The sequence below is a fragment of the Falco rusticolus genome, chromosome 2, assembly GCF_015220075.1.
Source record: "Falco rusticolus isolate bFalRus1 chromosome 2, bFalRus1.pri, whole genome shotgun sequence".
NCBI lineage: Eukaryota > Metazoa > Chordata > Aves > Falconiformes > Falconidae > Falco > Falco rusticolus.
The window spans coordinates 118,441,239-118,456,093 of record NC_051188.1 but is presented as its reverse complement, the minus strand read 5'-3'; the positions used below and the strand labels follow the sequence as shown (position 1 = coordinate 118,456,093).

The 14,855-nt window shown below is 44.8% G+C and overlaps 1 long non-coding RNA gene across 1 annotated transcript; it reads right to left on the bottom strand.

Moving 5' to 3' along the window:
- Window positions 1–7,291: 7,291 nt before the first annotated feature.
- On the bottom strand, window positions 7,292–8,873 carry LOC119142612. Its single transcript, XR_005102351.1, has 3 exons — window positions 8,624–8,873; window positions 7,639–7,785; window positions 7,292–7,418 (listed from the first exon to the last, which is right to left on the bottom strand). It is a non-coding gene; the product is annotated as an uncharacterized LOC119142612 (long non-coding RNA).
- Between the last annotated feature and the right edge of the window lie 5,982 nt (window positions 8,874–14,855).

The window sequence follows — 14,855 nt, the reverse complement described above, 5'->3', positions numbered from 1 at the left end:
TTTCTTCGCAGTCAATGCTGCAAATACAGCCAGCTGGTTACTCTTGTATGTTCTCTCCTAAAATAAAGTGATTTAGCTCATTAGGGGCTCACTGGACTACCATGCAGCCCCTGTACTCTCAGGATGTAGTACCTATAATCAGGTTGTTTTGTCTGATTAGAAATGCTTAACTGAAGGGTTAATTAGCCGTTCACAATTGCTGGGTGTCTGTGTGATCAATCAGTGTTGGTGAGTTCACTGCTAGACATCATCTTGCTAAAGGCATGGAGGGATATGTTATCCAACATCTTAAATCAGTAGAGATATTTTTTTTTTCTCCTTCCATTTTAAATGAACATCTTTTAAAAGTGCTAAAATATAAATCAGTTTTCCAATCTGCAGTACTATTCAGGATTGCTACTTGCAGAAACGCTAGTGTAGGTGGAGGGTGATGCGCAAAGCAAAAGTAGGTTCAAGATCACAGGGGTCTGCTACGCTATCAGAGAGGCTGGCATTTAGTCACCTCCTGAATAACATTATTTCCTTAATGGAAAGCAGTGTGATCGTTATCATGATGAAAGATCAGGCTTAGCTTTTTGGATAATTATTCTGTCTGTTTGGGCTGCAGTTGGATATCAGCTCTAAAAACGCTATGGAATTAGGACGAGAGAACACTAGTAGCTTCTTCTACTAAGAAGCTCGATCTGTTCCAACCCACCAAGAAGACCGGCGCATGATATAATCCTCTCTCATATATACTTATGGTATGTACTATATAAATATAGTATATATACTTATGATATACTATATATATCAGTTAATATACTTTTAAATAGTGGTATGTTTTATCATTATGTGAGCACACTGTGTTCCAACAGGAGATACGGACAAATGTTATCATGAAGACACAACAGCAGGGATAAAGTTATCAAGCAAAAAAAAATTGTTTGTGGTCACACAGCAAAGCTGTTCTGCCACTCACCGCTGCGCTGCAAAGCTACGCCCCGTCCCTAACGTCAAGTCAGAGGTTTCCGATTTGCACAAGGGTGATTCCACGGCAACAACATGAAGGAGAAGCTGAAGTCAAGCACCCCGTGCTACGCCTCAGGCAGGCAGTTCAGATTCTGTCATCCAAAGAGCGGGTGCAGCTTGTTCAGGCTTGGTGATAGCCATTTGTTAGCACGCTCGTCAACCACGATGGTATAGACGACTGGGAGAAATGATTGTAGAACCCCAGAGTAATGATCACAAGTGAATTCCATGAAGTCCTACACAAATCTCTCCATGTTGCTCATTTCTTTACAGTACCCAAAGGGGACCAGAGACCCTTGTGGTGTAAAGATAATTCATACAAACACCATAAACAAGTCCTGCTGACTCAAAATTTTGTATTTCAGGTTTCAGTGGGAAAACATGACATGCCAACTGTAAGATATAATTAGTAAATTCTTGGATAGATTAAGAAAGGAAACTTAAGCTTTAAACCACATAAGCAGCAACACCATGTTTAAAAAGCAAGCCCCTTGACCTCAGCTGACTGTCAGGTGATGCGGTGACACGTGCTTAAGCATGCACACGCACTGCAGCAGCAGGAGGACATCACCCAGCCCAGGTACCCTTCTCCCTCCTGTTGTGCAGAATGCCACGTTCCATGTGCTGGGCTGCACACCCACACAGAGCCCCAACAGCGACGCAACAGCCCGGCACAGCGGGTTTTCAAGCGCTACATTTAATTCTTCTGATATCCCTGATCTTCCTCCAAGACTAATCACCTGGTTTGGACACCTACAATGGCAAATTTCATAGCAAGAAGGAGCTTTAGCAGATGCCTCCACGCTGAGATGCCACCAGTGCCCTGTCCTCAGAAGTGGGCTTGAACGTTCCCTCAGGCCAACCTGTGTCACAGGTGCCTGGTGCTCGTGGCATTTGCTGTCCCGTGCTGCCAGGTGAAACCAGTCAGGCTCCAGTTGTTGCTGGTGTACCGAGCACTTCTGGCTGGCTTACCCTCCAGCCCCGAACAGCCTAAGGAGGAGTGGTTTAGATCAACAAGTGTATTTTGTTGTTGCTGTTGTGTAAATCTGCTGCTACACAAGCAACAGCATGGTGGAATTCCTGATCACAATCCGTGGAGTTTTGAGATCAAAAATCCCCTCCAGCAACTCACCATTAGGTGCAGTTCGGCTGCCATATGACTTCGGGAAACGGATGGACCAAGGCAGGCACAGAATTACAGCAATAAATCAGTTTATACCTGCTTCTTGCCTCAGCATCGATGAGACGATGTTCTGACCTACCCCCAGCTAGAAATTTTAATTAAATGAGAAGCACATCTGAAGTAATCTAGTTAATATTTCGCAAAACGAATACCACCTTTTTAACTGCCCATGTCCAGAGAAAACCAAAAGTGAAAGCGCTTCTTGTTAGTGCCACGGCAGTTGCAGCTTTTTGGTCCCAGCTCCCTTGCCTCACCTCTTTGTTCAAAGACAAGAATAAAAAATCTGATGATGCACATTACGGTAAAAAATGGCACTTGAATAATTCAGCCTCTCATTTATCAGTTATTACACCGTGCTCCTCAGAGATCTGAAAATTCATTCTGTTTACCAGAAAGCTACGCCAGCAAAGTCTACCTGCTTCTTGTCCTTAAATGGCATTTATGTACAGATTTAATGTCAGTGTATTATGGCTGAAATCTAACACTCCAGATTCCAAACCACAAAGTCACATTTGGCTTGTTGCTACATTAGGGAAAATAAAATATTATATTGATACGATATCCACCTGATAGTATATTGATATGATATCTACCTGATAGTATATTGATATCCACCTGATACTATATTGATACAATATCCACCTGATACTATATTGATACGAAATCTACCTGATATTATATTTATATATTTACCTGATATGATATGGATTTCTACATGATATTATATTGATACGATATCCACCTAATATTATATTGATACAATATCCACCTGATATTATATTGATACAATATCCACCTGATATTGTATTGATACGATATCAACCTGATATTCTATTGATACACTATCCACCTGCTATGATGAATCACACTTATTTGCACTTTGACTGGCCTGGAAAACTTCCGTTCACTCTCTACATGCAAAATGAGGCTGTGGTTGTTCAGGCAGAGCCTGGCATCCCCGTGGTGGTCGTGCAGACAGCGGTGCGGTAATCCCTCCCGGCAGGCGGTGCAGAGTCGCTAATGTTCATCCCAGCCATCTAATTAAGCACTCCTATACTTCTGAAGGCAGGGCCTGAATATTTTCCTCCCTTTTCTGATAATTCAGATACAAGTTACGTAGATTTGTTACATTTGCTAGAAATCAATTCAACTTCCTATTTATTTTTCTTTTGCCTAAGGGCAAAACCTGCATTTTATTCTATTTTGTCAGGACATGCTTCACAGGCCCAGGGTTTGCTGGAGCTGTGTACAACTTCTAAAATCAAAGGACTCATTACAAGCTTTCAGCATTTTAACTCGGAACTTTCCCTAGGGCTTTCCCTGGCTTTTACTTGAATTTAATTTTTTTTTTTTTTTTTTTTTGCTTATAATGTAATGGGGTTAGTTGAGTGCAAGTAGTTACCGAATGGCAAGTTTCTCTTGGAGCCCAGCCTCTTTACCGAGCCCAAGAGCCTCAGCTATTGTCCTTGCTTCTTTTGCTGCCCACGTGCCACCTTGTTTGTCTGCAACAGGTACTGCACGAGTACAGATTTACAGACTATTCATTTCGATGAGCGTCATTGAATCACTGATGTCTTTTGCTGCACCTCCTTCAGCAGCAGCTGCTTCTGCGTCTCCCTTGATGTCACCTACCTGCTTCTGATGCAGTTTGTGGGCTTGAGCTGGTTTTGGCTGGGGTAGAGTTAATTTTCTTCATAGCAGCTAATACAGGGCTACGTTTTGGATTTGTGCTGGAAACAGTGTTAGTAACACAGGGAAGCTTTTGTTATTGCTCCTTACTTCCAAGCAGCGAGCTGGCTGGGGGGCACGGCCGGGACAGCTGCCCCCCGCTGCCCAAGGGGATATCCCAGACCATGTAACACCACGCTCCGCACATAAAGCTGGGCAAGCAGGAGGGGGGACACGCTGGGAGCGATGGCGTTTGCCTTCCCCAGCCCCGTCCCGCGTGCTGAGCCCTGCTGCCCTGGGGGGGCTGAGCCCCTGCCTGCCGTGGCAGGGGGAAGGGATTCCTCGGGTGGCTCTGCTTGGGCACGCCGCTTTGCCTTTGCCCGTTGAACTGTCCTTATCCCAGCCCACGAGTTTTTGCACTTTTATCCTTCCCATTCTCTCCCCCATTCCACTGGGGCACAGCGAGTGGCTGCATGGTGCTTACTTGCCAGTCCTAAGAACTGTTTAGATGGCAGTTTGGTTGTTGGCAATTCTGTTGTAGGGACCCTGAAGTAATAAGCCTGATGTCCCGTGGGGCAATGCCGCATCGCCAGACTGGACAGAGAACTTCTGTCTCAAGTGTCAAATCAAGCTGTGCTTTAGAAGAAGTAGAAGAACTTATTTCAAGCAATCACAGTTTTTCCTTAGAGAAGTGCAAACATGCATCATACTGAGGATGCTGGCTAAAAAGCTGGAGGGTTGCTCTTAAACCACTTTTTGAGCAAAATATTTAGTGCTCATTTTATTTTGCCGTCACAGGATTCAACAGCACGTGACTGAAAATATGGACTTGAAACTGGGGCTCTTCCGCAACTTCTCAAGCTAAGCATTATTTCACTTTTTAAAGTGACTGTGATATGGTCAGTGGGTCCTTTCATAATGCCTTTGACCTCTGTACCCCGACCCAGCCTTTTAGATATGTTCTTTGTACTTAAGAGTGGCATCACCATATATCTCCTTGCTCACATTACCAAGGTCCACACAGCTACTCTACGGAAATTTCTCCATAATGGTTGGGCATGAAGCCAGTGCTTTTCAAAAGATTTCTTCTTTATATCAGTGTCCTAGTGTGACACTTTCCCAACAGTCCTGTTCTGCCGACTTCAAAAACAGATCCCCCGTTGGTGTCCTAACCTTTCTGAGACTGTCCAGAGGCTCGCTGTGATTGTGTGCTCCCCATCAGGAAGGAAGAACTGGTGTGCTTTCCGGTCTGACAGGCATCATTTGCTCTTCATGCAGCCTATCAGGCTGCCTGTTACAGATAAGCATTGACCCCGCAAAGAAATTCCAGTTCAAATAGAGCAAAGCAGAGCGATATGGCAGAAAACCATTTGCACAGTCATGCGATAGCTCAGGGTTCTCAAGATCTTTATGCACCATATCCTTGCTTTTGAATAAAGCATGTGCTATTATATTACAAGAAATAACACAGGCCAATGTTGGGGCATGTGCTAAAGAGGATAAGCAGGTACATTTCCGAGCAAGGCTTAGAATTGTCCTGTATTTTTGCTTTCGGAACGGAAGTCCTAAACCATTGGGTTTCTGGGAACATCCAGGAGCAGACCTGAACGTTTGCTTATGCTTCATACATAGGTGCTGGCTGAAAGAACCGCTTGGTGACACAGAAGGTAGTGAGTAGCCCCTTACATCAGGAAGGGTTCCTGAACAATTCAACACTTCTTTGTACTACGTCTTTCTCCGCAGGCACACCGATACCACAGAACCAGGCTATACACCAGACCAACTGCCTGAGCTCAATTCAGCATAGACAAGCCCAACATTCAAATAACCTCAACAAAGCAGGACCGTTTGGCCTCTTCACCCCCTGGTTTGGGACTCACTGTGACAACCGTCACAATTACTGCCCAGACATAGAGGATTAAACCTGCAAAGAGTCTCTCACAAGCTCTAAGTCAGCTCAGAGCGGGCTACAGAAGTGAAATGCCCCTCCACACTGCTTATGAGCAAAACCTGTTAGAACCCAGATTTTATAACTTGTTTTCCGAAGAGGAACAGTAAGAGATAACGCACAGCATTAATGAAATTGGAGATGGTATCTCTTACCTTTGGTGAGCATGTCATTTTTTGTTACCAATCCACTGTAATTCCAAGCATTTCAATTGTCAGAGGGAACTGCTTCCAACAAATAAGCAGTGCCTGAGATTAACAAGGGTTAGAAGATTTGCACTTGGAATTCTTCTCTTCAACTTGTATTGGTTGCAAAAGGTTGTGTGCAATCCACCGGAGAGTTTTCCACATGTTTAACACACCTTAACCCTGGGTGCCTTCCTCCCTCGGCGTTCCCCTTTGGACCACGCAGTACTCCTACCGTGGCCATGCCCACGGCTGCCTCGACAGGGTGCTGCTTACAGGGGACTCCTCTGGATTGCTAAAGCCTGGAAACAAACGGGGGAGGTTCTGTTGGCCGAGCCCTCGAAGAAAAACCACCCACAAGCGAACAACCAGCGCATGGTACTTGGTTAGCTACTAGACTGTGCAATCTTATTTCAAGTAGAAGGACAGAATTGCTAGGTGAGTTGTGATGAAGTCGGAGAGGTTCACAAATGACTAAAACCATAACCATTGTATCATTCACATATTTCCAAGAAGCATCAAATATAGCTCACTGAACTTTATCAGCCCAGTGCAAACATTTAACAAACACTAATAATTTCAGTCTGCAATTTTCATTGCTTGCAGCCTGTAACAGAGTTCGACACGAGGCAGGAATAAATGGTAACCCCGAGAGAGGGATTTGCTGATGCAGCGGGCTCATTCAACGTCTAAATGAAACATCATCTCCCTGAGGCTAAAGGTTGTTTTGAAATTATTTACCTACAGACTGATGATACCCATGGGCTTACTTCATTACTCTGTTCGTTACGGTCTTCCCACCTCCACCCTCCCCCACCAGTCTCTGTAAGAACAGTCTAGGTTTGTTTCCTCTGTGGTTAATGCTTTTTTTCCCCACTGAGAAGCCCTGCATAAGTGAGTGAGAAACTTGTGTCCTTTCCGCTTTGCCAGAGTTGGTAATTCAGCTGTAGGGTAATGGCAGTCTTCAGAGGTTCTGCATTTGGTCTAGTAAATCAGAAAGATTTGTTTGGTCCAGGCTGCCCCTCAGTTTTCCATACCCTTGCCATCCCTCACACGCCCTGAGGGCCTCTACTGCGTACACACTACCTTCTCCTTTTCTCTTCCAGGCTTTTGCAGGCACGCAGAAGAGAAATGCATTAGTTGGAGCAGCTGGGAAGAGACTGAGCAAGGCTTTGGGCAGGGAATAGTAGAGATGCAATCAGAGGAGGGATAAACTGGACTCTTCATCCCTGGCGGCTTTTGTAGAGATAGCCCACCCACCCCCACCCCCACCCCCCAGCCCAGCCTACCCTGCCTTTAGGATTTCCTTCCAGCCAGAGGTAGGTTGGCTCTGTTGTGGCATTAACGAGGACGTCTGCCTCCGCTCACACCGGGCTGCCACACGGACAGGTTCCTGTGCTGAGCCAGGTAGCCATCGCGAGTCCTAGGTGGAAAAGCATCTCTGTTGGAGAAAAGGCTCTAAAGCTCTTCCAGCCTCTCAGCAAGACAAGCTGGGAAAAGGATGGCCTCAGCAAAGGGAACACTTAACATTCCCATCCACCAGTACCTTACGTCTGCTGTTCCTTTGCCCTTCTTCCCCCAGTTAAAGGTGACCGAGGGATTTGGGCAAGAGAGAACAAACTGATAAAAAGAGCTTAACTTACCACGGGAACACTCAAACCTTTCTTCTGCTCATTTACGGGAAACACAGTGAGAGTTTCAGTGAATTCATTTGTCTTGCTTTTGCAGTGACTTGTCACCTCAGCTGCCAGTTTTCTTTTCCATATTTTCCTGGGCATGAGAACGGTTTGCTGGTGAAGGGGAAAAAAAAAAAAAAAAGCCAAAGCTATTTGGTGAAGCAGTCTGAAGTATCTTGGTTGGTGGGGAGAGACAGGAATTACAACGTAATGCAGCTGTGAGGTGTAGCAGGGTGCGCACGGCTTGGTTCCAGGCACGCTTTCCTCCAGCCAACAAGTGCATGCTAGTCAGAAAATGAACTTTTTTAAATCCTGCTGCTTCCAGGAGATAATCAAGATGATACCTTGAAGCATTTGTAATAGCTAACTTCCTCACTAACTTAAACAAAATTAAAAAAAAAGTATTCTGTGGAGAAGGGGATTTTGTACCACCTAGTTTAGACAGAGAGTTTTCATCTCTGAGGATGGAGGGAATGTATTTCCCTGCCCTGTTCTGACGGAACAGCCCCGCACAGCCACAGCACGCAACGTGCCGTCAGCACTCCCCGCTGCAGTCTGTGTTTAATACGCTCACCAAGACTGGAGGAACCATGGTTGGTAGGAGTTGCTCAAATGGAGGCAGCAGTGTTTCCTTCCACTGTCCTACGCCGACATCAGCTCATGCAACAAGCAAAAGGCCAGAGGACCTGTGTGGTTAGTCTCGGGAGCTGCTAGCGGCACTGATACAAGAGGTGCCGGTCATTTGCTTTGCTTCGCTGGGTCGGATTAGATGAGGTGACACTAAGCAAATAGCTTGCTGGTGGGATCTCAACCAGCCAGCACCTCTCCTCCCTGCCCCATAACCCAAACCACTCTACAAAGGCCAAGATGTGCAGGGTATACAATTTACTTTGTTCTTTAGGAAGCCAGAGAGGTCTGCCCCAAATCTCTGCTGTTCACACCACAGCTCTACCTCCAAGCCCGTTTTGAGGCTCCCAAGGTCCCTCGCAGAGGACAGCCCTGCAGCCTGCAGGAGCAGCGCCCTTTTCCCAGCGGAGCAGCGCCTTCCAGGACTTACAGCAGTTTGCCCTTCTCATTGATGTTTCTTGATGGCTGGTTTAGGCAGCCACGCCGCACGCCTCTGGCATGGCAGCAGGCTGGCACGATGTGGCAGGTGAGATGCTGCCGGCGAGGGGGAGTGTGCATCACCCACAGCACCCAGGCGGTGGTCCAAAGCCCTGTAAAAGTGCCAGACAGCATCAATCCCTCCAGCTGCAAGTCTCCCACTTCTGCAAGCTAGCTGCTGAGCTGCCACACAGATGTTTACAAGCATCTCTCTGCCATTTTTAATTAACCAGGCTTTAGTTAAATTTAATACAAGTTATGCTCCATGGGAATGGCTGCAGCCAGGACACACCTGTTACATCAAATCCCCCAGGGACTGCAGCAGAGAAACACACTGTGTATCATGTATCTATTCAGACACAGGAATTGCATTCAGTTAATACTTGTAATTCAGGATCATAGTCCTCAAAACATACCCCCACATCTCACTGACCCTAGTAAGATCTGAAATTGCTGCCATAATTCCTGAAAAACCTAAACCCACCCCCGCCACTGTCTCACACACTCGGAGTTGCTGCCGTTTGAGGTGTGAGGTGTAGCAGGGTTGAACTTTGGCTCCAAAGGCATTTCATAGCGGTGCAGTGAGCAGAGAATTTTTATTCTGCATTTCAGTTTCTGTCTATAGAACAGAGATGCTGGCTCTTCTCTGTATCACAAGAGCATCATATCTATACATGCACTCTAAAGACCTGGACACTGCAGTGAAAACAGACCAAACACAGTCCCTGGTGCGTGTCACCACAGGACTCCGGAGGTAACCTGCTTCCAGCATGGACTGCAATCTGTCCTTTTCACCCAATTCGAACAGCAGCTCCTGACACAGCTCTGAACCATCTCCATCACTTTCAGATTTCAGGGACAGGGCCCACTTCTAGTCATTAAGTCATAATTTCATACCACTCTATACTGAAGTGCCACGTGCGAGCCACGAGCCGTGCAGGGCTCCCCGGAGCAGCTTGCCTGTCTGCTGTAGGCAGGCAATGCTCAAAGCCCAGACGGGCTTGCTCCTTTTTCTCCTTGATTTAGTAAAACGTGGGATGTATTACTCTTCAGCTGAGTATGTCTCACTTGCTCCTACCTTCTCCTCCTCCTTCCCCCACCCCAAATTGTCTTACTACTTAATATGCATGCAAAATTACAGCAAATTGGTCTCAACTGAATTTGAAATCATCTCTGCATTATTTCCCACTATCTTAAAAACCTTCGTTTTCAACAGCACCTTTCATGACCTCAAACTTAGTCTAAGACTCTACATTTCAGTCTTCAGGGAATTGTCACATTTTTCCTGTTACACTGCTCAGAGTCTGTGCTTTCTCCATTTCCAGACCCGAGGGAAAAATTAAAAAAACAGTTTTGAGTTTTACAATGGGAAAGACTGGCATTTCATTACAACAACTGCAATATTAATACATTTTACATTCTGAGGATGAGGCACACTTGAGCTTCCAGAATTCTTGATGGGCACTTGCATTTATCCCAGTTTTATGCAAAAAGCTCATGTTCTTGATCAGACATTCAGTTTTGTAAGAGAAATCTGAAATTTGGTAACCATAGTTTCACACGCTAAAACAAGTTTTGTTGTTGCTGTTGGAGCCTGTTTAATTATAATCAGCTCAGCTTTTGGTCTGTCTGCCTCTGAAGCAAAAGAGACACTTATTAAAATAGATTCGTGCCTAAGTGTGCCTCCTTCAGGTCACTGCTTGTGGTTCTGCTTAGTGAACCACCAGCTATTTCAGAAAGACCTTCATGACTTGCAAGAATGTTGATCATTTTCATGATCATTCCACGTTTTGCCGAGCGTGGAACCCCTTTCCACCTGCCATTTACTGTTCTTTAGCTCAGGACAGCACTGTTGTTCCACATAGACTCATGCAGTGCAACAGAAGAAGCCAAACACGAGAAATAATCAAACTAAATGGTTTACCGATTACCAATGGGATGCAGATTCTTTCCCACCATCTAGGAAAACAAATGGTGGCATATTTTTTTTTTTCAGGCAACAGAGAAAACCCACAGGTTTATGGGTCACAGGAAACGTTTATCCGCTCTTGGAACATTAAATATTGGCTGCCTTCAGACACAAAGCTTCAGTAATTAAAAACTTCATTTAGCAGTTCAAAAGGCAACATGGCATCACAAGCAACTTGTACCGTGTAACTGCATACTGTGTCCTGCTGCTACGGCAGGCCACGGCTTTTCTGGGAAGCAATTGCAGAGGTGGGGCAAATAAAGGCAGCTGACCTCTATCTGAGTTTTTGTCTCAATTTTTGTAAAAATTCCACTTATACTTTGTGGGTTTTTTTGGTTACCCCCTCCCCCTAATACTGAGAGTAAAACACATTCCAATTTAACCATAAGGATCCAGGAGCTGGGTGGGATTCTTGGGCTACATCTGAAGCCCCTATACTTCCAGCCATTCCCTGGCAGCAAGGCAATTCCTCGAAACTTTAATTACTCACCAAGTATATTGTTTCCAGGGCATCAATGCAGTTCTGTCATAACAGCTAAAGTTACAGTTACTAACTGCTTTCCAGATTTCATGTGTGCGAGCTTTTAATTTATGCTGAATGCTTGACTCCATTTCACCAGCTTGTTTTTCAGAAAAAAAAAAATGGAAGAAGAACCTTCTGCAACACTCCTCCTCACTCATCCATAAAGTAATCTGCAGACATCCATAAGAAGGGAGCATGGAAACCAAAACCAATTAATTGAAAAATAACTGAAAAGCCATTAAAGTGATCTGCAGAACCTTATAAATAAAAGCCAATTAAAAAAAAAAAAGGAAGCATGACATTCGTAATTAAATATTATATGATAGAAGTTTACATTTGTTATTCCATAAAGCTTTCAGATTAATTATTATGCCCAATTTTTGGAGAAGTGTACTAATTAAAAAAGGAAGAAGAAATAATTCTTGTTTTTCTCTTAGGAAATAATATCCGTCTTGATTACAAAAGCCAGAGTTTACTTTTGAACCACAGTTCTCATGAGTTAGCTGAAAGGCTCCATCTTTTCTTCACCAACTTCTTCAATGCCCCTTGCCCAAGAATGTGGCGATTGTTCTGACTGTGAACATTAGAAGGGTAAACTGAACTACACCTGTTCCGCAGAAGCACTGATGTGCCCTCAGGCCTGTTGCACACACAGCCGTCTGCTTCCCATGGTCCTAACCTAAAACCCACCTTTCACTCATCGTGGTCATTATTCCAGATAGACCCTTGCCTTGGTTGCGTGTCCTCCTGAGACACCCAAATTAGTCACATCTCAGACAGTTCTGTAGGCTTTCAACTTCAGGTGAAGAAATCTTTAGCTATTTTTCACTAAAAAATGAGCAGAAAAGGCATAGTTTTCTTGATTCAAGAAACAAACGTGGATAGGACAATTTCTGGCTGTAATGTTTGAGCAGCTGAATCTGAATTTAACGTGTTCAGAAATGGTCCAGGGCCTGAGGAGCACAAAGGTGTGCTGAGCTTTGGGGGTACTTTGCTGCTGTAAAGTACTTCACAGTTCATGTAGCACAAGCACTGCTCAGTACTCAGAAGTATACTTTGCAGCTCCACAGAAAACTAAGCACACTGTTAACTTACTCTGAAATAATTCACGATAAAACCTTTAAGCCCTTGAATAGCTTGAAAAAATGCAATACCTCTCTCACCCTCTAAAGAGACCAAGACCTGCTCAAAGGACTCTCCCACAAAGATGCTCACTTGGAGTTAGGTATCTCCAGTGCTTTGACATTAATCAAAATCAAGCAACGATTGATAATTCTGTTATCCTAGTGTGATGTGCACGTGTGTAACGTCCCTCCGAGGTGTGAGCAGAAAGCAGGTACCCTGCTTTGCCCACGATGGTTAGTGCTAGTGGGAGTGCTCCAAACAACAACCAGTACTACTGCACTTGCCTCTATAAAAAGGCAGGTTACTCAATCTTTCTTCAGTGGATGAAGTATAGCACATGTACTTTGGGTATCCAGCTCTGCTGCTTAATCAACGCTAATTTAAGACTATTTTCAGCGGTGAAAAGCTTAGTTCATGTAGGCTCCCCTCAAAAACTCTCTTTTCACAAAATAAATAATTGGCATGAATGACAAACTGAACAGATCTCTCCCATCCACCTCCACAAAAACCCCAGTGGCAGACTAAGTGGTAGCGGTACCACAGCCAGGCGAGCACTCAGCCTCTCCCCGCTCCACAGCTACGCAAAGGTGCTGCACGATATGAATGGTGCTGCTTCCACAACCCTAACAGGCAGTTTAGGCTTATAATAGAGTCTATTTTTAAGCCATTGCATAGTTAATGCTAGTAAGCAATTACACCAGGACGTGTAAAAGTCTTTAACCTACCATGAAAAGCTAGGATTACTTTTGAAACACTAACTGGTAAGGAGCAAAACGACAAACATGAACCTTTTGGAGTGATCCGGGTGCTCTGTATTTCTACAGCCTATAGGACAGTAAAGCAATTTCCCAGCACAGCCTCTAATAAATACATCAGCACTACTTATTTGTATCTTCAATTCCAAGTCTCTGTCTCAGGTTGAATTTGAAGTCCAGTGGAACATGCAGCTTCTAAACAACACCCAGAAGATACTAACCTCGTCATCTGCACACAGAGAGGCTGGAGCTAAAGACTTCATCACTGAAGAGGATGGCAAACACAAGCCTGAAGGCAATCTTCTGAGTGCCACGGTCTTGTTGGAAGTGAAGAATCTCCATCCGAGGGGCAGGGGACACTACACACTCCAGGCAGCGTGCTTAATGCCGCCTCCAGACCTGGAAGCAACAGCAATGGAACATAAGTGTACAGTAGGACTTTGCTAATCTCCACTTACAAGCCCTTCTTCCCAAACTACAACTAAAACATGGGGGGCTTACACAGAGAAAAAAGTGCAATTATTTGGCAGCCAACGAATACAAGTTAAATTGATCATAATCTTCAATCTTCAAACCTCCGACGGTGGGCAGGGACACTGAAATCCTGTGCTTATCCACAGGCTGAGACCCAGTGTGACCATGAATAATTCCCGAGTTTCCTTGCAGTCCTATATATTGCTCCTGTTTTGGCACAAAGGTGTCCTCTCCTCATGGGTTTACAGCAGGTAAAAGTCCTGTGCTGCTAGAAACCTTGGCAGTAGCAAAGTGGTGGGACGATCATGTATTTCACATATCAGCTCACTGACAGTGACCTCTCATTTATCTAAGTAGCAGAAGTTTACGTCTTGGAAAGGAAACCCTATATTCCTTGCCCGGCTCATGCCATGCAATCAACAACAATGATTGCACTCATGTGGCTTTTGGCTTAACGTTTGCAGAGGTGGCCTGAGCTCTGGCAATGTCTCTCCCATTGAGTACTATCCAACTCTAACAAGGTGCTCTGAAACAAGAAAGGACTTCTAAAGAAAAGGTGTGCATGGTACACTTGCTATTTAGAGACGTTGATTTTTGGGTGACACTCCTATCGCAGGTGTGTTTCACCTCCTTTCCAATCCGTGGGTCTTTTTTCACAGTGCAAGGAATGATTTTTCACCCTTCCTCCTCCTTCCTCCCTAGCTCCTGAATCCCAGCTCTGCTGGTGGCTGCAGGCATACTTTGACCTAAGTTTAGGAAGGCGTACCGAAAGTTCCCTGCTTTGGAAGCCAGTCTGAAAGGTGCGCTACTTTCTGTTTGGGAGTAGGAGACATATCGCAAGCCTTTTCCAAGACATCAGACAATGAGTTTGCCACCTGCATCACAAATGTGGCACCCTGTGCCTCTGCCCTAGTCGCTGCGTGTTAGTTTGTCCACGGGTAATTGCTTTGCTTTAAAGTCATGTATGACCCAAGTAACAGAGCGATATTTTATTGGCAAAAGGGTGTTGTTTGCATTAAATTGTCTCCTTATGTGAAGGGGGAAAGGGGATGGAAAAAAGACAGAACACCTCGTCCAAGGTCTTAACTCACCTTAAAAAAAGGGACCCCATTAAGAAATTTTTGAAGCACCTGTTTTTATCCATATTGCTAGGGTGGAGTAAGGGAGGAGGAGATCTTCAGCCACACCTGACTTTTCAGAAGTTCTGTTACATTACAAATGAACTATTTTGGAA